Here is a 21,520-nt window from a genome sequence, read left to right as displayed (position 1 = left end):
GTAGGCAGAGAATCTTCAATGTACAACTTCAATCTTTGATCATTTACTTGTAGTGTCTTGCCTTTCTTGGGTCAAAAATAGTGATAGCCCCGTGAGGGGTTACCGTTTGAACTTGGTATGGACCATCCCATCTTGAGCGCAATTTCCCTGGAAATAGCTTTAGCTTGGAGTTGAACAACCAGACTTTGTTACCTGGCTCGAAAGATTTTCTCACAATGTGCTTATCATGAAACGCCTTGGTTCTAGCTTTGTAAATTCTTGCACTTTCGTAAGCATCATTGCGAAGTTCTTCTAACTCACTTAACTGCAACTTCCTCTTGGCCCCAACTTGACTCATGTCAAAGTTCAATTTTTTCATGGCCCAAAAAGCTTTATGTTCCAATTCCACAGGTAAATGACATGCTTTCCCAAAGACCAAACGATATGGCGACATCCCAATTAGTGTCTTGAATGCTGTACGATACGCCCATAAAGCATTATTGAGACGCAATGACCAATCCTTTCGATCCAGTCGAACCGTCTTCTCAAGGATATGTTTGATCTCGCGATTTGAAATCTCTACTTGACTGCTTGTCTGAGGGTGGTAAGAAGTACCTACCTTGTGAGAGATGGAATATTTCTGAAATAAGATTCGAAGAAAGCGATTACAAAAATACTTTCCACCATCGCTGATTACTGCCCTTGGCATTCCGAACCGACTAAAAATATTGCTTTGAAGAAATTCAACCACCACCTGGTGGTCATTAGTCGTTGTTGCCATTGCTTTTACCCACTTGGAGACGTAATCCACCCCTACCAAAATATACTCCTTACCATGTGACATCGGGAATGGCCCCATGAAATCAATTCCCTCGACATCAAAAATTTCAATAATCAGAATTGAGGAGAGAGGCATCATCTCTCTTTTTGTAATGGTGCCTAGCCGTTGACATCGATCACAGGCCTTGGAAAATTTGTGAGCATCTTTAAACAAGGAAGGCCAAGTTAGACCACTCTGAAGAATCTTTATTGCTATTTTTTTCCCACTGAAATGGCCACCACAAGTAAGTGTGTGACAAAATTTACAGAACACTGGGAATTTCATTATCTGGTACACAACGACGAATAATTTGGTCCGAGCAGTACTTATATAATTGTGGATCCTCCCAATGGTAATATTTTACTTGAAAGAAGAACCTATCTTTCTCATGTTTGGTCCAATTAGATGGAATTCTTCTGGATGCCTTCCAGTTTACAATATCAGCATACCATGGTGGATTCTCCTTCTGAAGTTGAAATAACTGTTCATCTGGGAATGAATCATGCAATGGAAGAGTACACGATGAATCTATCAAAATTCTGGATAAGTGGTCTGCCATCACATTTTCTGAACCCTTCTTGTCTTTGATTTCTAGGTCGAATTCTTGTAGCAATAGAATCCACCTAATCAACCTTGGCTTGGTGTCCTTTTTGTTGAGTAAATGTCAAAGAGCTGCATGATCAGAAAACACAATAACTTTGGAACCCAACAAATAAGAGCGAAACTTGTCCAAAGCAAAGACCACTGCCAATAATTCCTTTTCAGTAGTGGTATAGTTCAATTGTGCCTCTGTTAAGATCTTGCTTGCATAATAAATTACTCTTGGCAATTTCTCCATTCTCTAACCCAAGACGGCGCCAACTGCATAGTCTGATGCATCACACATAATCTCAAAAGGAAGAGACCAATCTGGAGCCTGCATTATGGGTGCAGAAGATAATAAAGAGCGAAGTTGCTCGAATGCCTTTAGACACTTTTCATCAAAGTGAAAAGGAACATCCTTGCCCAATAAATTGTATAATGGCCTTGCGAGTTTACTGAAGTCTTTGATAAAACGTCTGTAAAATCCTGCATGGCCGAGGAATGATCGCACTTGTCTTACCGATGATGGGGGAGGAAGATTAGAGATAAGATCGACCTTAGCTTTGTCTACTTCAATTCCTCTCTTGGATATTAAATGGCCAAGGACAATTCCTTCTTGCACCATAAAGTGACTTTTCTCCCAACTTAAGATTAGATTCTTCTCTTTACATCGTTGAAGAACAAGCACTAAATTCTCCAGGCAATTATCGAATGAAGACCCAAACACCGAGAAGTCATCCATGAAGACTTTTAGAAAATTTCAATCATATCAGAGAAAATAGCCATCATACATCTCTGAAAAGTGGCTGGTGCATTATAGAGTCCAAAAGGCATACGGCGATAGGCAAAAGTACCATATGGACAGGTGAAAGTTGTCTTCTCCTGATCGTCAGGATGAATGGCAACTTGATTGTATCCAGAATACCCATCCAAGAAGCAATAAAATTTCTTCCCTGCCAGTTTCTCCAATATTTCATCAATAAAGGGGAAAGGAAAGTGATCATTCCGTGTCTTGGAATTCAATTTGCAGTAATCTATGTACACTCGCCAACCTATAGTAGTGCGTTGGGGAAGTAAAGTAGCTTCAGAATTTTTCACCACAATGATCCCAGATTTCTTTGGAACCACTTGAATCGGGCTCACCCATTGACTGTTTGAAATTGGGTAAATAATACCTGCATCAAGTAACTTGACTACTTCCTTTTTCACCGCCTCTTTCATATTTGGATTTAACCTCATTTGTGCTTCTCGCGAAGGTTTAGAATCTTCCTCTAAGAAAATCCGATGCATACATACCGAGGGATCAATCCCTTTGAGATCAGCCACACTCCAGCCAATAGCTTTTCGATGGTTGGCTAGTACTTCTAATAATTTTTCTTTTTGTAAGTCTGATAGCTTTGCTGAAATAATTACTGGAAGAGTACTTTCTGGCCCAAGAAATGCATATTTCAGATGAGAGGGTAACTGCTTCAGCTTTAGCTCTAGCGGACACTCCAAAGATGGTATAGGTGGTTTACTTGACAATTGTGGAAGTGGCTCAATATGAATCTTCTATGGTAGAGTGTTGTGCATGCTCGCTACATCAAGCAGGGCATTCACCTCTTCAATACTTTTCTCAACATCAAATGACTCGGCATCAAAGTAAGATAGACATGCTTCCAGTGGATCTTTTGTCAATGCGAATAGGGTCATCTCTTCAACACATTCATCGATGGCATCGACTAGAAAACAATCTTTATTATTTGAAGGGCATTGACTGGCATTGAAAATATTTAAGCGCACCTTCATATTACCAAAAGATACGTCCATGACGCCTGTCCTACAATTTATGCTCGCATTTGCTGTTGTAAGGAAAGGACGACCAAGGATCACAGGAATATGCCTCATTGGTTCTGGAACAGAAGAAGGTTTACACTGGCACCCAAATCTAAGAGAGCTCGCTCTACTTGATGATTCTCTGTTGTGCATGAAATTATTGGAGCACTTGGATCTTTGAATTTTGGAGCAGGGTAGTGCTGGATTATGGAACTGACTTACTTAGTTAATAGCACCTTCTTGGGAACATGGCTACTTGAAAGCCTCTTTTGAGTACACATATCTTTCAGAAATTTAGCATAAGCTGGAATTTGCTGAATTGCATCAAGCAATGGGAGATTAATCTTCACCTGTTTGAACATCTCCATTATGTCCTGAAGTTTGCTTGCTTGCTTTGCTGCCTTTGATGTTTCTTGTAGTCTCTCAGGGAACGACACAACAACATGCCTTTGTTCTGGAGATGACTGAGTAGTTTGAGGTACTTCTTGTGCTTTTTCATTCCGCTCCTTTTTCTCTTCAAGTCTTTTCTTCCAATTTTCATCCTTCTTTGCTTCCTTTTCTTCCACCTTATTTTCAACTTTCTTACCACTTCTCAGAGTAGTAATTGCTTGCACTTGTTTATGGTGAACTTCTTGGCCAGTAATGTCATCAATTATACGCACACCTCTTGGATTAGCTACTGGTTGACTAGGAACCTTGCCATCCTCTCTTCTGTTCAAGGCTAAAGCTAGTTGGCCAACTTGAGTCTCTAACTTGGCAAGGGATTGAGAATGAGACTGCACAAGTTGATTAGTTGGCTCTAACTGCTTTACCATCATTGCCTCGAGCATTGATAAGAATTGTTGAGGTTGATCGAAGGCATTCACAGGAGTGAATCCTTGAGGATTTAAAGTCTGAACTGGGGATTGAAAATTGCCTTACACTTGAGGTACTTGAGGTGAATGAGCTGATGTCCCTGTGGCTGGATTTCTCCATGAGAAGTTAGGATGGTTTCTCTAAGCCGGATTGTAAATGTTTGAATACATATTATTCCCTCCGGGCCTTCCATATGTAGCATTAACTTGCTCTTGTGGAATTTCTGAATATTGAGATGCACTTGGACAAATGGACACATGGTGAGTTGGACTGGAATAGAAAGAACACACTTCAAAGCCTTGAACATTAGTCGCAGGAGGAATAAAATTTGACTGTGAAGTCATTAATTGATCAACCTTCTTGGTTAATGGCTCAATTTGGCTCATTAGCCCTTGATTTATCCCTACTTCATTCACACCTTCTGATCTCCTCAATATGGTAAGAGGTCTTGCTACTGGAGGTAAGACATGTTGTGTAGAATTATCAGATATATTTTCGAAGAGTTGCCATGCTTCCTCTACACTTTTCAATATAAAATTTCCACCACAAGAGGCATCCACCATATACCTTTGTGCCTCATTGAGCCCCTTATGAAAGAAGTTGACAAGCTGCCATTTTGGCATGTCATGATGAGGACACTTCCGAATGAGGTCTCTGAATCTTTCTTAAGCCTCATGAAAAGGCTCGTCAGGCCCTTGAGCAAAACGAGTAATAGCATCTCGATATTGAGTAGTTCTCACCATGGGAAAGTACTTGCTTAAAAACTTTTGTTACAATTCAGCCCATGTACTGATGGTGTCGGCTGGCAATGAATAAACAAATCCTTGGCCTTGTCTTTCAATGAAAAGGAGAAAAGGTGTAGCTTGAGCACATCATCGTCAAAACTCTGGATTTTTATTGTTCTGCACACCTCTGCAAAGTCATCCAAGTGCTGGTATGGATCCTCTTTTGATAGGCCGTAAAAAGAAGGCAGTAACTGAAGAGTACTGGCCTTAATTTCGTAGTGAGGGGCCTTCACTTCAGGATACCGAACTGCAGATGAAGAGTTATATGCACCTGGTTTGTAGTGATCCTTTAAACAGCGAACTGTTTCTGCAATTGGTAAATCATCTGCCATCTTTTCTTTCTTCAAGTTTCTGAGAGTTCTTTCAATTTCTGGGTCTAACGGAAGCTGAGGGAGTGACAAAGAATGTCTACCAAGCATATAATGTCACCTGCAATAATTAAAAGAAAACAGTATCAAAATAAAATAAAATAAAATCTTAAACTAAGATCCTAATTGAAATTAATGGTAGAATTTAATATTATCTGTCAAGAACTAAAACAAGTCCCTGGCAACGGCGCCAAAAACTTGTTGTGAGATTTATATGTACCACTCGCAAGTGCACGAATCTTTGCAGATAGGGTTTACTTGTACGGGTGTCGTACCCAAGGGACTTGTGTAAATTAAGTTTGTCAATAGATTTCTTAAATTCCAAAATTAACTTGAAAGTAGGATAATCGAATTTCTCTGATTAATTCTGAATTAACTAAGTAGGAAAATAAACTAAAGAACAATGATTAAATATGATGTAGAAAATAGAGAGAGAGGACTAGGGGTATGACTTCACCACTAACGTCGCACCACCAGTTAATTGTATCAATTTATTGGAGATATATCATATAACATGCATAGGGAATTAATCATGGCTACAAGCGCATATTAATTCAGCTAGAAAATAATGTAATTCAAAGCTAAGTATGGACTATCTTCGATTAGTAAAAACCATCTACTTAACTACTTTACTCTAGGGTGTAGCATGGTCTATCTTTTCTAGGCATAATCCTTCAAATCTCTAACATTATATTCAGAGAAATACCATTGTGTAATCATCTCATTCACAACTACAAGAAGCGAATGAGTTATGCTCAATCACAAGATTAAAGTATCTAAGACAAGATAGAAAAATATTTGTAATTGAATTAAAACTTTAAAACTGATTCTGATTGAAAATTCAGTTAGAGAACCCTATAGATTACACAATCATGCATGATAAAAATTATTCTCCAATAATTAAATACAATCAAACCAGGGTGCTAAGCTAGGGCTACATCACAACCCTAGCAAAACCTTTAGCCAAGCATGATTGGAGTGAAGTTCTTTATGGTTGAGGAAGACATCTTCACTGCCATGGATCGATCTCTTCTTTCTTCTGATTACTCCTTTCTGATCTCAGCCTCAAGCTCCTTTGTATGATCCTTCAATGTTGTAGAGGACCCCCTTTAAATAATAAAAGATCAGCCCTAAAGTTCCCTTTTTCATATTGGATACATACATAAAAATTCTGTCGAATAAGGACTCCCAAAATTTGTGCAGACTTCTAAACCAATTTTGACAAGGTAAACAGTTATTTTAGGGAAAGCTCGTGAAACACAAAATTGTAGCTCTTTGAATTTCCTATCAACCTACACGAGAATTTAGTTGTTTTGACGTTCAAGGAAAGAGGAGAGAGATACAGCCAGATTACCAAAACGGGTTTAAGTTACTAACTTTGGCGAAAATTTCCTTTTTGGAGAAGGATTTTTCCTTTTCTTCTTCTTTCCATTCTCATCAACTTGTAGCTTCTTTTGGACTATTTTCTAAGTATAATTAGACCTGGATTTTCAACATTACTCGGTCCCACGAAAAGTCATCTTGTAAAGTTTAGAATTACTGGTGTTGACTGATTTTACAATTAAAGCCCTGAAATAAGAAAAAATAATAAAACAATATAAAATCACAAATAAACTATCATTAAGATAATAAAACTTGCAAGTAAATGGGTTAAAATATGTAACATTCAACGTCTAACAAAAGTCTGTGTCTTTATCCAACATTCACTATCTATTTACTCTCCCCGAAGAGTCGTTTCTAAGCCTCACTTCACTTGAACGCATTGAAATTATGTACTGCCCCAAATTGATATCACTGCCCGATGGGATGCGTCAGCTCATTGCATTACAACAACTCACAATTGAATCATGCACCGATGATTTACATAATAGATGCCAGAAAGAAACAAGGGAAGATTGGCCAAAGATTGCTCACATCTCACGTGTTAATATATCAAAGGTAAATCCATCCTATTCTTCTCCCTTGTTGTTCAATTTCTCTCTCTCACTCTCTTCAAGTTTAACTGATTTTATTTCTTTACTTTTAGAAAAAGATGATACTGTCGACATTCTCTCCCTTACTATTATCTTGTTTTTCCTCTTCGCCTTCTTAGGGGATGCCAAATTCCCATTTGTGGATTAGTTAGCTTGATCTGCACATCATTCAATTGGTTTTAAGTCTTATTTTTCTTCATATTCAAATTGTTTAATCTCAAAGGCCACACATCTTATTAAATTAAATTATTTTTATCACTTCTATAAACCAGCTTGTGAAATTTTTACCTTTTTTTTTATTTTTTTTTTCTCGATAACTAAAAAATGAACTATCATTAAAAAATGAATAATCCAACACAACTGAAAAATGAACTATCATTCTCTTAAATGTTGAAAAAAAGTGTTCAAAATCGTGAAAGGAAAAAAAAAAAATAAAAATAAAAAAAAATTATTAGAATAATTTACTCACGCAGGCCAGGGACTAAATTAATTTCCTTAAAGTAAATTTTGCCCTAGTTTTCATGGTATACATTAGGTTATGACAAATTGCCTATAAGGAATAATGAAACGAGGTCTGTGCATTACGTACTAAAAATTTCAAGATTGTATTATTTCCATTTAATAGGCAATCCAAGTCTTTTTGCTTGACTATCATGATGATGCAACAACTAAATGCAAATCTTCATATGAACTAGGTTATGCTCGGTTTAAATTATAATTTTAAATAATAATGCCCTTAACTTTTTGAGAATCACCGCATAAAGGCCCTGGAGTTCAATTGAATTTAGAGCCGCCCACACACACAAGAAGACAGAGAGAGAGAGGGGTCAGTCACATGGGAAGCACGTGAAGGCAGGTTTGTAAAACCTTACAATTGGGAGCATCCGTGCCACCGCCACGTGATGGGCGATGGGGAGGACAGTGTTGCCGACCCAATTTTGTCTTTCTAGGATAACTGAGACAAGAGAGTAATCGGCGTTATTTGTTTATTTACTTTTATATTCGTTATTAAAAGAATAATCAAAGTTTGGTTTTGGGAAAAAATAGTAATTGTATTCATGTTCACCCGGTAAAAACCGTAAAATATAAGGTTTTTTTTAATTATTATTATTTTTTTATGTCAAGAATATTAGAGTAGTGATTAACGGAGGTAGATGTAAATGATTGAAACCAGACTCCTAGAATAACGGGAATACCTAATTAATTTCATTAGAAAAAAAGTTTCATAGCCAAACAAATTTAATTAATTTAATATTAATAACATCAATTAGCTGGAATTGTCGGACTTTCAAAATTCAAACATTAACTTTTCTTTACTACACATAATTTCTAAATTATTTTTTCGAAAAGTGACCTCGCTGAACTAAAAAAAAAAAAAAAAATTGCATCTTACACCTTATCATTAATTGTCAATTAAATATGAAGGTAAAATAACTTTATTATTATTATTTTTTTTAGAGAAATATGATATTAAATAAAAATATATTCAAATGGACAATGCAACAACTAAATGTAGATCTTCATTATATATGTTTGTTTTTGCTTGTGCAACTTCCATCAATGCACATGGTACTATTGAAATCGTCATTTACCATTAACTTATTTTTTCTCTTTCACCTTCCCAAAAAATGTCCAATGTTCAGTTTGTGCAGGTGTTCTAGGGCAGCCTCATGAGCACATAATTGGATTTGTCTTACAAGGGCAGCCTCAATCACAGGATATAACAACAAAATGCAGGTCTTCATTATTTACTACTAAGTTTCTTCAACTCCCAAGTTCCAAGAGTTAGCTTCGAACATATCTGCCATGATCTTTAAGCTACATTGAGCAATCCAACTTTAAGCACAATTCACATAGCTCTTTAGTATGCAATTATCTTCCTTTCATATTGATTAGCATAAAATTTCAGAAAATTTACAGGAAGAAACAGCGGGTAGAAGCAGCCGATTGCATGACTACAACAACCAGCGAGCATGAGCAGCCGCAAAGTAATTGACCAAGGCTGTAGGGATGCCCATTAGCAGTCTAGACAAGATTATGTATAACGGAAGTGAGTCAGGGGAAAGAATGTTATGCAGTTACTGATTCAGGTCAATATACAAATTTTCTTCCATTTTTTCTGCCTGCATTTTACAAAGATAGGCAACCTCACATCACTTGAATGACTTTTCATTCACACCTGCCCCAAATTGATATCACTAACTGCATTACAACAACTCAAAAGTAAAATTTGTTTCTGACTTGTTTTATGATAGATTCCGGAAAGAATCAGAGGAAGACTGGCCAATGATTGCTCACATCCCAAATGTTTCTGTTTCACCCTGGGGCTGACATACAAGGTAAATCCATCCTTTCGGATCTGAGTTTTTTTATTACCATAAAACTGAATCTTATTCTCTATCTTTTTGTTCATTGTTGCTCTCTATATATAAACTACGATTGATTTTATTTATTTATTATTTATTTTTAGGGAACATGTTCACAGGACTGAGTGGCCGAGTCATTGCTTGAAACAAACAAGATAGCACAACTCATTCTATGAATTGCAATTACCAAAGAGTAATTGTCCTCTCTTGTATTTCTTTTTTTGCTTGTGCAACTTCTATGAATGTAGATAAAAGGAGATGATACCTTTGAAATTGTCCTTAAACATTATTTTCTTTTTTTCTTTTTCACCTTCTCAAGAAATGTCAAATGTTCAATTTGTACCACTAAATATCAATCTTGAAAAACAAAATGCAGTTATTCGTTAATTTCTGCCAGAACTCATGTATGAACAACAGATAAAGGTGTACAATGGGCATGCATCTTCAATGCAGGACTTTTGTTCCCTCGCTTGATATAAATTTGTAACTTGTTTTGTTCAGCATATTAATATGAAGTTTATGCAAATTTACAGGATCGAAGAAACAAGGTGGAAGCAACCAAAAGGGCGATTATAAAGACCATCGAGCATGAGCAGCCACAAAGCAATTGGCCAAGGCTGTAGGGGTAAGTGTTAATAGTAGTCTAAGACAACATCTCAGAAGAAAGAGTCTTATGCACTTACTGGAGATTGTTTCCAATTGTGCTTTACAACTAATTATTTGGGTTGTCTAGTCGGACCATGGGTCTTCCATTGTGGGGAAATGATTGATGAACTTGGCGTCGTCTTTATGTGCTTATGTGAGTGGTTTTCCTAGTTCTCAACCCAGACTTCTAATATTCATAGTGGTTGACATTATAAGTTTGCTTCATAGGGACGGGAGTAGGGATGGCAATGGGGCGGGTTGGAGCCGGTTTCTTATTTCCCATCTCCATCCCCGTTTAAATTTGGCACTCCCAAAACCGTTTCATAACCGATTATTTTTTTACCCCTAATCTCCATAACCGCCCCCTGCCACATCCCCGCCCCGCCCCGCTTTAAAAGATAGGAATGAGGAGGGTTTATTTAGAAGTGTGGATATATATATAATATGTTAAATCGGTAAGTACAATAACATGGTAGGGAGCTAATAGGAGTAATTTCATATGTAATCCAAGCGGTTGCAGGGCGGGAGTATCCCTCCCCACCCCAAATCTGCCCCCCCCCCCCCCCCCCCCCCCCTTTTTTTTTTTTTTTCATCCCCCATCCCCACCCCATTTAAATAAACGGTTCTCCAAACCCCGCTTTAAATGGGGTTGAAGCGGGGCAATTCTCCACCGGGTTGGGGTAAATTGTCATCCCTAGACGGGAGGTAATATGTTCCTTAACACATTCAGTGATGGATAGTGTGGAGCCCACCAAGGCCTAACTCTTGAATTTTTTGGAGAGTATTTTGGAATTTTCGTATTTATTATGTTGCCCTAGTGTGAGGGTATTTATTCATTCTGAACTTTCTATATCCGCTGTTGTTTTGATCATCATAGTGAAATTCTTTCAACCCTTATACGTAACCCTGATTCTTTAGGTAACCCAAGTAAAAATCTGTTTGTACTTGTGTGTGTTTGATCTCTTTTCTGTGTTTTCTGTTTAATTTCACAACATCTAGCCCAACCGGCAAAGGCTAGAGAAGTGCATCCAAACCCAACTATGGTTAGTCAATGACCGGAATACTGTTTTGTGGCTCGAATCTCAGCAAGTATGCTCAGCAACATTTCCTTGTTACTTTTATTCACGTGGTGCACTTAAACTCTAGAGTTCGCTAATGGTAACAATAATTCTTAAATTGCCTTCATTTTTCTATCGTATGACAATTTTAGTGTTCATTCACATGGTCTTCCATTAGTTAGGTCGTTAGCATTCGCATGATTCTTGTTCCATTGTTTTGTGCTAATGCAATCTGTGAGACACCTTTTAGAATAAGTTACTCATTTGATAAATAGTGTTCCATTACAACAACTCAGAATTAAATCACCCATACGTTTATATTCAACCATAATAGTGATACTCAAGCTAAATCCATCATTTATGTTATGAATTCATTGATCACCCAGAATTCATTTATTTTCACTCTCACTCTCTTCTGTTTTTTTTTTTTTTTTGAAGTTAAGTTGATTTATTTATTTTGTTACTTTGTTTGGGACAATTACACAAGACTAGGTGGACAAAGAATGCACATTCCATTTATACGAATTGCAACTACGTACAAGTTAGTAATAATGTGCTCTTGTATTTGTTTCTTTCTTTTCTTCTTCTTATATATCTATTCTTTTAGAAAGGAGACGATACTATTGAAACTATTGTTTACCATTATCTTATATTTCCTTTTTAACTTCTCAGGAAACGTCAAATTTTCGGTTTCGGCTTGTGTTATGGGGTAGCTTGATCAGCACATCATTGAATTAGTTGGCAGTCTTCTTCTTCTTCATATTCGTATTGCTTAACCTCAAAGGTGAGACATCTTATTAGATTAAAAATTTTTATCACTTTTATGAACCAGCTCAAGTGTGAAATTCTTACATTTTTCCTACCATGTAACATTAACGAAAAAAAAAAATTAATCCAACACAATGAAAAATGAACTGTCATTCTCTTAATTGTTGGGAAAAAAAAAATGAAAAATTGTGAAAGAGAATTGCTTGACTAAATATGAAAAAATGGAAAACCCGAGGCAGGGACTAAATCAATTCCCTTAAAATAATTGTTTTGTCTAAGAAAATTGCTTGAAACCTTCTGCATCCTTTTAGTGTACCAAGAGAACTGATAATACTGCAGTTTTACCAACATTGCAGTTAAAGGACACGAGGCTGACAACATCGATCTTATGTCTATCCAACGTTTAGAAAATTCCATTCTGTCCTAATCTTATGTTCGTGTTACCGAGAAGGGTTCAGATATATCAGAATCTCTCCTCCTTCGAAGAACTGATTCCAAAAGTCCAATAGATGGGAGAGAAGTTGGTTGTTTTGGTGTTGTTCCGTTCTTACGCTGTTGAGCTTCACTTAGTGCCTCTTTTCGGACCTTTTCTTTCGAGATCAGATGGTTCCCAGATTGTTAATGTACTGTGTCTGCTGTTTATTTTGTCTTCTGGGTGCTGCTGTGTAGCTTCTGCTGAGCTTTGTGAGTTTGTTTGGAGCTATGCACATTTCTGTTTATCAATACAAATTCATTACCTTACACAAATATATATATATATATATATATATTCTCCTTCATCAAAAGAAAAATAAAAAGTAATGTTTACCATGCCAACATTGGTCAAACATTACTAAATTAATATATTAAGAATTGTGGTAGTTAGGAAACAAGTCAAATCCTTCCTTGATCTATTGTGGTAGTTGACTACCCAAATTAGCAACAGTATATTAAAAATTGGCAATACTAGACCACACAAAATTAATATTTTGATAGCACAAGTTAATTATTTTTAATCAACATATATCACTTTAATTTGTACCTATCTAATGATGCCATTGAATTGGGGATAACCAACATTTCAAATCCAGATAAGTTCATTGTAAAAGACTGGCTAATTTAACTTTGACTTGTCTTTCCTAAAAAAAGCTTGTAATTTTTTAGGTTTGATTCTGTTTTTTTGACAGATTGGCTATAATTAGCTAACAATCCCAAAACATGCATGCCATGCTTGTATATTGTGGTGCATCATGCAAGAATATCACCATTACTAAAATTTTAAAAAATAAAAAATAAATCTGATTGTGAGTTTATCATCAAACATCAAATCATGTATCCTGTGAGCTTTCTTTCCCGGTTTGTGCAAAGTCAGAGCCGAAATCACTTTGATGCATCCAAGAGATTATTATGATAGATGCAGGGAACGAGCTCTAGCTTGAGGAGGAATGGTATGTCAGGATGCACATCCGCACTCGGTTCTCGAAACTACTCTGCTGCAGGAACATCACAATCAACCCGAGATCAGTCCATTGACAAGTTCTTGAACAGGAATTATCATTCCAGAACAATGTCAACGAGCAGCTCACGAGTCATAAACTGCAAAGCCGCAATGTGTAGGGCAAAAGGGGAGCCAGTAAGGTTGGAAGAGGTAGAAATAGAGCCACCAAAACTATCAGAAGTTCAGATAAAGATGCTCTACGCCAACCTCTGTCACTCCGACATCCTATGCTCCAATGGGCTCCCATTCCCAATGTTCCCAGCAGCTCTAAGGCATGAGGGTGTTGGGGTAGTGGAGAGCGTGGGCGCGGGAGTCATAGAGTTCAAAGAAGGAGACCACGTCATCCCCACATTTCTCGGAGAGTGCAAGCAATGTGAGAATTGCAAGTCAGGACAAACCAATGTGTGCACAATATATCCTATGCCTATGTGTAACGACCTAAATCCACTGGGTCCGGATCATCAAACGGGTCTTTACCCGACCCAAAATCATCCAAGGGTAATATGGTTCTTTCACGTTAAATTTGTATATTAAAGTCCAACAAGGACAAGATGGTCATTTATCACAATTCTAATGGTCAGAGATTCAAAGGGCAAAATAGTCATTTACTTGAATCACATAATAAACAAGATAAAGTCCGGGCAATATAGTCATTCCCATGGCTAAAATATAATTATTGTATTTTACTAGACCTTATAATGTGTAAGAATACACTTGAGTGAGTGGTCAAGGGCAAAATGGGAAAATAAGTCACAAATGTTTACTACACAGGAACCGGTCGATGTATGGGGAGTCACACGTCAACTAGTTTGGGATGTGCACAGTGGAAAACTCACTGCCAAGATACCGGTCGACGCGTTGGAGGCTATACGTCGACTGGTTAAAGACATGTACAGTGAAAAAGTTACTGCCAAGATACTGGTCGACGTATGGGAATTTCACGTCAACTGGTTCAGGTCATCCGGTTGACGTGTGGGAATTTTACGTCAACCGGTTCTGGGTTATCTAAACTCGAAAATTTTCACTATTCGAGATACACCAACATTGATAACCAATCACCCACGCCACTACGCTCACGTACACATTTAAATACATTTTAACATCTAATACATTAGCAATAACAATGTTAACATAATTTACAACACGTTACATAAAATACACTAAATGATTTAGTGTAAATAAACATAATTACATTTCCCCAATGGCCATGTACAAAATGAAACTAAATACTTCACATGCTGCAAAATGATACACTTTGGGTCAACACCTTACAAAATGAGGCCTAATACAAAAGGTAGCAAAAAGATACATTCTTCTAATCCAAACTAAGACTGTGGTGGATTGTCGCCCGCCACTTCTTTTCCCGAACCTGAAAATGTTAAAAAATATGGGGTGAGCTAAACGCTCAGTAGGAAATGTCTAAGACACACTTCTTGTAACCTCGTGAATCCACGTAAAGAATAGGTAAAAGAAAACGGGATTATAGCATAGGGGTATATGGCAACAGCTACAGCGACAAGAATATAACAATTGTTACCCAAACACATACATACCAAATATTCTAATAAAGTGCAATGCCATGCAAATATCACTCCCCATGTCCGAAACATTTCCGTTTCAACTTTCAAACCGTTAGTGTAACCCTACCCAAGGCACCTCCAATGTGTCATGAAAGGAGGATTGGCTAACCATCCATGACTACAAGGCACCTCCAAGACGTCGCATCTGGCCTGGTTAGCTCAACTAAACTCCCCTCTAGACTACACTAACACCACGAACCACTAGGCACCTCCTAGGCGTCCGGGTTTTCGCAATTACTTTTAGAAAACTTTTCCCAAAATAATTTTCACTTATTTTAAAGACATTTTTCCCCTTTTTCTGTCCCAATAAATGCATGGAATGTTTCATACTTAAATTCATCAATTTCATCATAAAACTCTCACACATGCTATATAAAGCAAATTTCTAAACTACATAACTAAAATTCTCATTTAACATCAACTTTGCATAACAAGCATATAAGATATGGATTTAACTTCATGTAAGCATATTTAAATATAATAAAACAACTAACAATTAGTCACATATATTCCATACCTATCATTTAAGCAATTTTTATAAGAATTTATACTAATTGAACATGCTAGACATCAATTCAAGTTATAAACTCACAAAAGCACAAGAAATCGTGCATTAGAACACCCTTACCTCAATGGAGATGAAAACCCCCAAAACTCCAAATCAAAGCCTTAATTTTTGAAATTCCTAGGATGCACCAAAGTTGCAATTGCTTACATCAACCTGAAGATCTTGCCGAGCTCTTCGATTTGCCGCAAACGGCACCCAAAATTTTCAAAAGACGAAAAAGTAATTGAAGATTGAAGCTTGAAGCCAAAAAGAAAAGAAAAAAGAAGAGGAAAGAGGGAAAGAGAGCTAGTGCGGGTGAGAGAAGGAGAATGAGGCCAATGTTGGTCTCTTGGTCACAAAATCTCTAATGGTGGGTCCCATTACAAAATTTTCTTTTTGACTTTTCTTTTTCTTTCTATTTCCCACTACACACACATATGTGCATATAACTATACAAAATGGCACACAACCACATTGAATATGCACAAAATAATTACGTATGATATGCAATGAACCCAAAATAAAATTCCCGTTCACAACGATTCCGGTAGTGGGTCCACCCGAGATTATCCGACCCGAAAAACGGAGAAAAGTTGAAATGACAACCGGTGCATTTCCAAGAGTCCTGAACTTAAGGAAATGTCCCACCCAACTCTCGAACACTGTCGGCACACCCCACGATGTCCGGCACACAAAATGAGAAAAAGACAAAAATACCCCCGAAAATTAGAAAATTTCATAAATTGGAAAATGACAAAATTCAAGAACCTTACACTATGCGTGGTCTAATGCCTGACAACACTACAAGAATGTCTCTCGGAGGCCAAAAGTTGTACCACCTATTTAGCTCTTCCACATGGTCAGAGTACACAATTGCTAATGTTAACTATGTTGTTAAGATTGATCATCCAAATATGCCATTGGCACATGCTAGCTTAATCTCGTGTGGCTTCACAACTGGATTAGGTGCACTGTGGAAGGAATGCAAGGCCGGAGAGGACTCATCCGTTGCAATGTTTAGTCTTGGCACGGTTGGATTGGGCGTGATACAAGGGGCTAGTATGCAAGGAGCATCTAGAATCATTGGCATTGACAAAAATGAAGTGAAAGCTACAAAATGACAGGTTTTCGGGATGAGTGATTTTATCATTCCGGATAAATATGATAAATCTATCGCGGAACTAATCAAGGAGGGAACCGGAGGAAGTGGTGTAGACTATTGCTTTGAATGCACCGGAGCTCCACCATTGGTGGCAGAGGCCCTAGAAGCCATTAAACCGGGAAGAGGGACTCTGGTACAAATTGGCATATGTCCTAAGCCGGCTATGGAGGTCTTGTTTTCGACACTCTTGTAGGGTAGAACTGTGAAGGGTTATACTTTTGGAGGGATAAAAACCAAGTCTGAATTACCCATTGTTGTAGACAAATGTGCTAACAAGGAGATCAATCTGGATGAGCTTTTAACTCATGAAATTTCATTGGATGAAATAGATCAAGCATTTGACCTACTGAAGCAACCAGATTGTGTCAAAGTGCTTATCAAGATCTGAGTGATCTTAGCAACAACTGAACCCATTGATTGTATAGCATGTATATGAAATATATGGTAAAGATTTGAAAATTTTATGTAGCATTTGTTGAACACATTAATTGTATCAATAAAGTGGAAACATTTTATAGAAAATGTGAAGGATTCAATTACACTTTCTTTAATTGTGTGAAAGACCAAACTACACCACAGGAGGCCTTGCCAATAGGCCATGCAAGGGAGGTAGATGGAGGCTAAAGTTGTCTTTTTGAGCAATGTGCAGACCAAAATTACCTAACATCATTCTTTGAAGGGAGCACACATGCTGCATCTGTTAAAGGACTAAGCAGTTTCAAGTCTTCAGACATTTAATGCAGTAGCTATGCTAATTTCCCATAACTACTATAAAAGATATTCAATAAATCAATCAAAACCTATAGAGTTCCAAAACCAAAATAAAAAATGAATAAAGTGAAAGGTTGTTCACATTCACATTTTTCTCTCTTATATTTGAACATGTCCCAATTAAAACAATGAAGAAACTGAAAATATTTATTCATAAAGTTTAATTTAATGTAAATCTGTTTTCTAAATAGTCAGTACCACTATAATTAGGGAAAAGTTCTTTAAATAATAAAAACCTGTTTGTCTTCCACTTTATATTTCTCTAGCACCTTTTGCTTCTCCTCAGTGGTTAGAATCTCCTACTTTGGCTCAAAAACATGCTTCGTGACATTGACTAACAAGTCGGTAATCTGGAAAAACCAAGTCTTGATATGATGTCAGAACTTAAAATGAAGTACAAAGTTTCTCAAATGAGAAGAAGATGAATTAGTTCATTTCCCAATTTCCTAGTTAAGGATTATAATCAATACAAATTTTCATGTACTTCATGTATATGAATCAAGGTGATACTATGCCTTAGTGATATATTTTGCGACCTAAGACTTGAAATCTTTGTATGAATATTAATTTTTATTTTATAAATTTCCGAACCTATGTAACCCAAACCATACTAAGTCGAAAATTTTATACTAGCACTCTCTGTCATATTTTATCTTTGCTAGTTTAAAAATTCTATGTTCAAAAATGCAGCATCAAGTTACATAAAGCCTGATTCCACATAAACTAAAGACAAACATGTTTAATTAAGATAAAATCAGTCGTTTCCTAATTTTTGAGTGTTTTCAATTTTCCAATTTCCTATGCAAAATGTTTGTTGACAGGATTGACCTTACTGAAATTTTTATATTGCTGGTAATTGAAAATATATAACCTTTTGTAAGCTTTATTTTCCATAAACAGAGCCAGCGGGTCCAAAAACTTAATATTTGAAATGGATTCAATCAAGTAATTTTTGAAATTTGTATGACAATATAGGGCCTTCAATTTCAGGCTAGAAGGCCAACTGAAGTTGTGCACTAGTTCAGTTTCTCCATAGTCACTGTTCTTGGTCAACATGTCAGCCGGATTCACTATGCCAAGTATCTTCTCAAGTTTCAGCACCCCATCTTCTAACAACGATTTGATGAAGTGATACCAAAGTCTCATATGCTTGGTCCTAGAATGGATTACTGACTATCATTGTGCAAAACATTCTTCACCTAACCAAGCTAAATTCTTTAGATTCACGGAAATGTCATTATTTGATAGTGCAAAGAAACATATTTTTAAATGGAGTTCTCATCATCACAAGGTTTCAGGGATGCAACCGGTTTGGGCCATTAAATTTTATATTTATTTAGGTATATTATTTGTAAAATATTACTTGTAAACCCCCCGTCGGAAAACAAATTATATCTAAAACACCCTTGGGACAGAAATTTTATTATAAATATAAGTATATAAGTTGTAAAAAAATAGGATTTGATATGTATTAAAGGTTTCTGTATCTTTTGTTATGATGTACTTTTTATTGCAAATCCATTTAATTGTTCATTTTTTTTTCAGCAAAATTGATGATCTTCAAACTTTCTTATTACTCTCGGACATCTGAAATCTATAATGAAAGTATTTAGCAGTAGGATATCTCATTAGCATATGATGTTAATGTTTTACTCTTGATTGAAACTTTGTTTGGAGTAGAGAGGATCAATTTAGCTAGTAACATATGCTATGATTTAAAAAAATTGTGCAATATCTTACAGATTTGTTCTGTGTGCCACTCTCACTGATTCATGCATGAAACAGGGTAATATGTTATATATTCATCCATTTTGATCACTTAACCTTTAAAAGAAAAAAAGGTCCCTGGTATGCAGACAAGCTCACTTCCACTTTCGCTCCCTCAGCCTCACAAGCTAAGTTGGGACTATTATTCAAAATGGCTCAGCAATGCCTTGGGTCCTGTTTGGTTCAATTGCTCTTGTTGGGCAATTGTTTACTTAGCCTTCTTTGTCTTTTTGGTCTGCTTCGGTACACTAAGGCCCGTTGTAATTATTAGTTTTTATTAATCTATTTGCTTAACCTTTCGAAAAAAATATATATATATAACTTCTTCAATAGAGAGTTTTATAAATGAGTGTGCAACTTTCTTGCTAAAAAATAACAAAATGAACAAATTTAGTGCAACAAAGGTGAGATGTGTTGAGTATCTTTCGTAGTGTTATACATTAAAAATGAATATTTTGAATGGTGTATGATAAGAAAAATAAAAATGGAAACTAGAAACTAATCCAATAAATGGTTAAGATATTAATTTTTTCATTTATCATACCTACAGTAATCGAGAGAAGCTAAGCTACACTATCCATGTCGACAAAGATAAAAGAGGACCTAATACGTTTCAACTACCCTACATTATTTCTGCTTGGTGAGGACTTAGTCCTGTCTTGCTAGCTCATCTATAGCAATGTCCATGCCTGTCAATGACAAACAAAGAGAAGGTGAGAATTGGTCCTATAAGAAAAATTATGTGGATGTGAATTACTTACTTTTTTTAAAAGAAAATAATGCTGACAAACAGAGTATTAATAGCTTGACCTGATGAAAAGGACTTCTATTTCAAGTCTAAAAGGGGATCAATGGTCCCGTTCATTACACGGTGACACATAAAAAAAAAAATGAGTTAATGTTAATATAAAATTGACGTACTTGCTTATGTATTAGCACTCTATTAGTCCAGATGACTACTAAATAATTTCTCCCCTATGGGAGTGATTTTAGATCATCCGACACTAATGATCCCAGCCTTGTGCAAACGAGGACCACAAGATAAATTAAGAGGAAGTGTCCCATAAGAAAAATTTTATGGATGTGAATTAATTGCTTACTTTATGAAAAGCAAAAATAACTTTTTTTTTTTTTTTTTTTTTTTTCTTTTCTTTACAAAAACACTGACAATATGCGGATTATTAGGCTTGTGGTGATGCAGAGGACTTTTTTATTACTATTTTATATATATATATATATATATATATATATATATATTTCATTTTAATATATATACCTATAAAATATACTATTGCCCCTACCGAAAAAATTCATATTCCCACGTACCGCTCGTGGTGTATTTTTCAGGGTCCATCCTGACTTAATAACTTGGCATTATGCAGAAGACTTTTCTTGTGAGTCTAAAATGAATGAACTCATAGCCGCCTTAAACGAATAAATATTGATTGAGATATATTACCTACAATGATAAAGAGAAGGCTAAGCTACAAATGCAATAAAAAGACAAAAGAGGACCTACCATGTTTGAGCACAACCCTAGGGTCACCTACCTATCTTTTATTTCCATATGCAGAGCACAACTGAGCACCATAGGTAAAAATTATATCAGAAATTATTACATTGCTTCGAAATTATTGATATTAAATTATTTATTAATTAAAAACTATATCAATTTTGTGTGGACTTTATTAAATTTTTTATTTATATATTAACTAGTAATTCATGGGATCGATGACTTCACATTAATGCAATAATTTCTTAAATTATAGTGCCATGTGCGTTGGACTTGTCGATAAGGCATTTGATGGAGCTGTAGACAATCACTTATGTTTGAAATGTATTTGGTTCTTCTAAAAATGATCCATTCTGCTCTTCAACCTAACAACTATATTTGTAATATATATATATTTTTTAACTGAAAATTCTCCATGAATTTAAAATGCCATAATATATAGCTCTCAACATTGAAATAAATCTAGGGGTGAAAATTTGTCATGATAGGTATGTCCTACCATAAAACTCTATCCTGTATATAGGAATTCAAAATACTAATAATAAATTAAAGAGTAAATTTGTGCAAATATTTTTAATTATATATATATATATATTTTTTCATGAAAGAAGTAAGTCAGAAATTAAAGTGCTAGACTGAAGAAGTAAAGATTACAAGTAACGTGTTGAGAGCGTTGAAAATAATTGAAT

General features: G+C 36.0%; 2 long non-coding RNA genes and 1 pseudogene across 2 annotated transcripts; all 3 read left to right on the top strand.

Annotated features, from left to right (window-relative positions):
* The first annotated feature begins 8,760 nt into the window (after positions 1-8,760).
* LOC132287359 (uncharacterized) lies at positions 8,761-10,681 on the top strand. Its single transcript, XR_009473007.1, has 4 exons — positions 8,761-9,267; positions 9,433-9,516; positions 9,648-9,736; positions 10,077-10,681. It is a non-coding gene; the product is annotated as an uncharacterized LOC132287359 (long non-coding RNA).
* A 193-nt stretch (positions 10,682-10,874) lies between these two features.
* Positions 10,875-12,765, top strand: LOC132295176 (uncharacterized). Its single transcript, XR_009478353.1, has 3 exons — positions 10,875-11,787; positions 11,919-12,030; positions 12,371-12,765. It is a non-coding gene; the product is annotated as an uncharacterized LOC132295176 (long non-coding RNA).
* Positions 12,766-13,560: 795 nt separating this feature from the next.
* LOC132295175 (alcohol dehydrogenase 1-like) lies at positions 13,561-17,229 on the top strand (annotated as a pseudogene).
* Positions 17,230-21,520: the final 4,291 nt, after the last annotated feature.

The sequence above is a fragment of the Cornus florida genome, unplaced genomic scaffold, assembly GCF_030987335.1.
Source record: "Cornus florida cultivar Cherokee Brave unplaced genomic scaffold, ASM3098733v1 CherokeeBrave_3.0.0_Hap2_Chr02, whole genome shotgun sequence".
Lineage (NCBI taxonomy): Eukaryota > Viridiplantae > Streptophyta > Magnoliopsida > Cornales > Cornaceae > Cornus > Cornus florida.
This window is presented reverse-complemented; position numbering and strand designations above follow the sequence as displayed.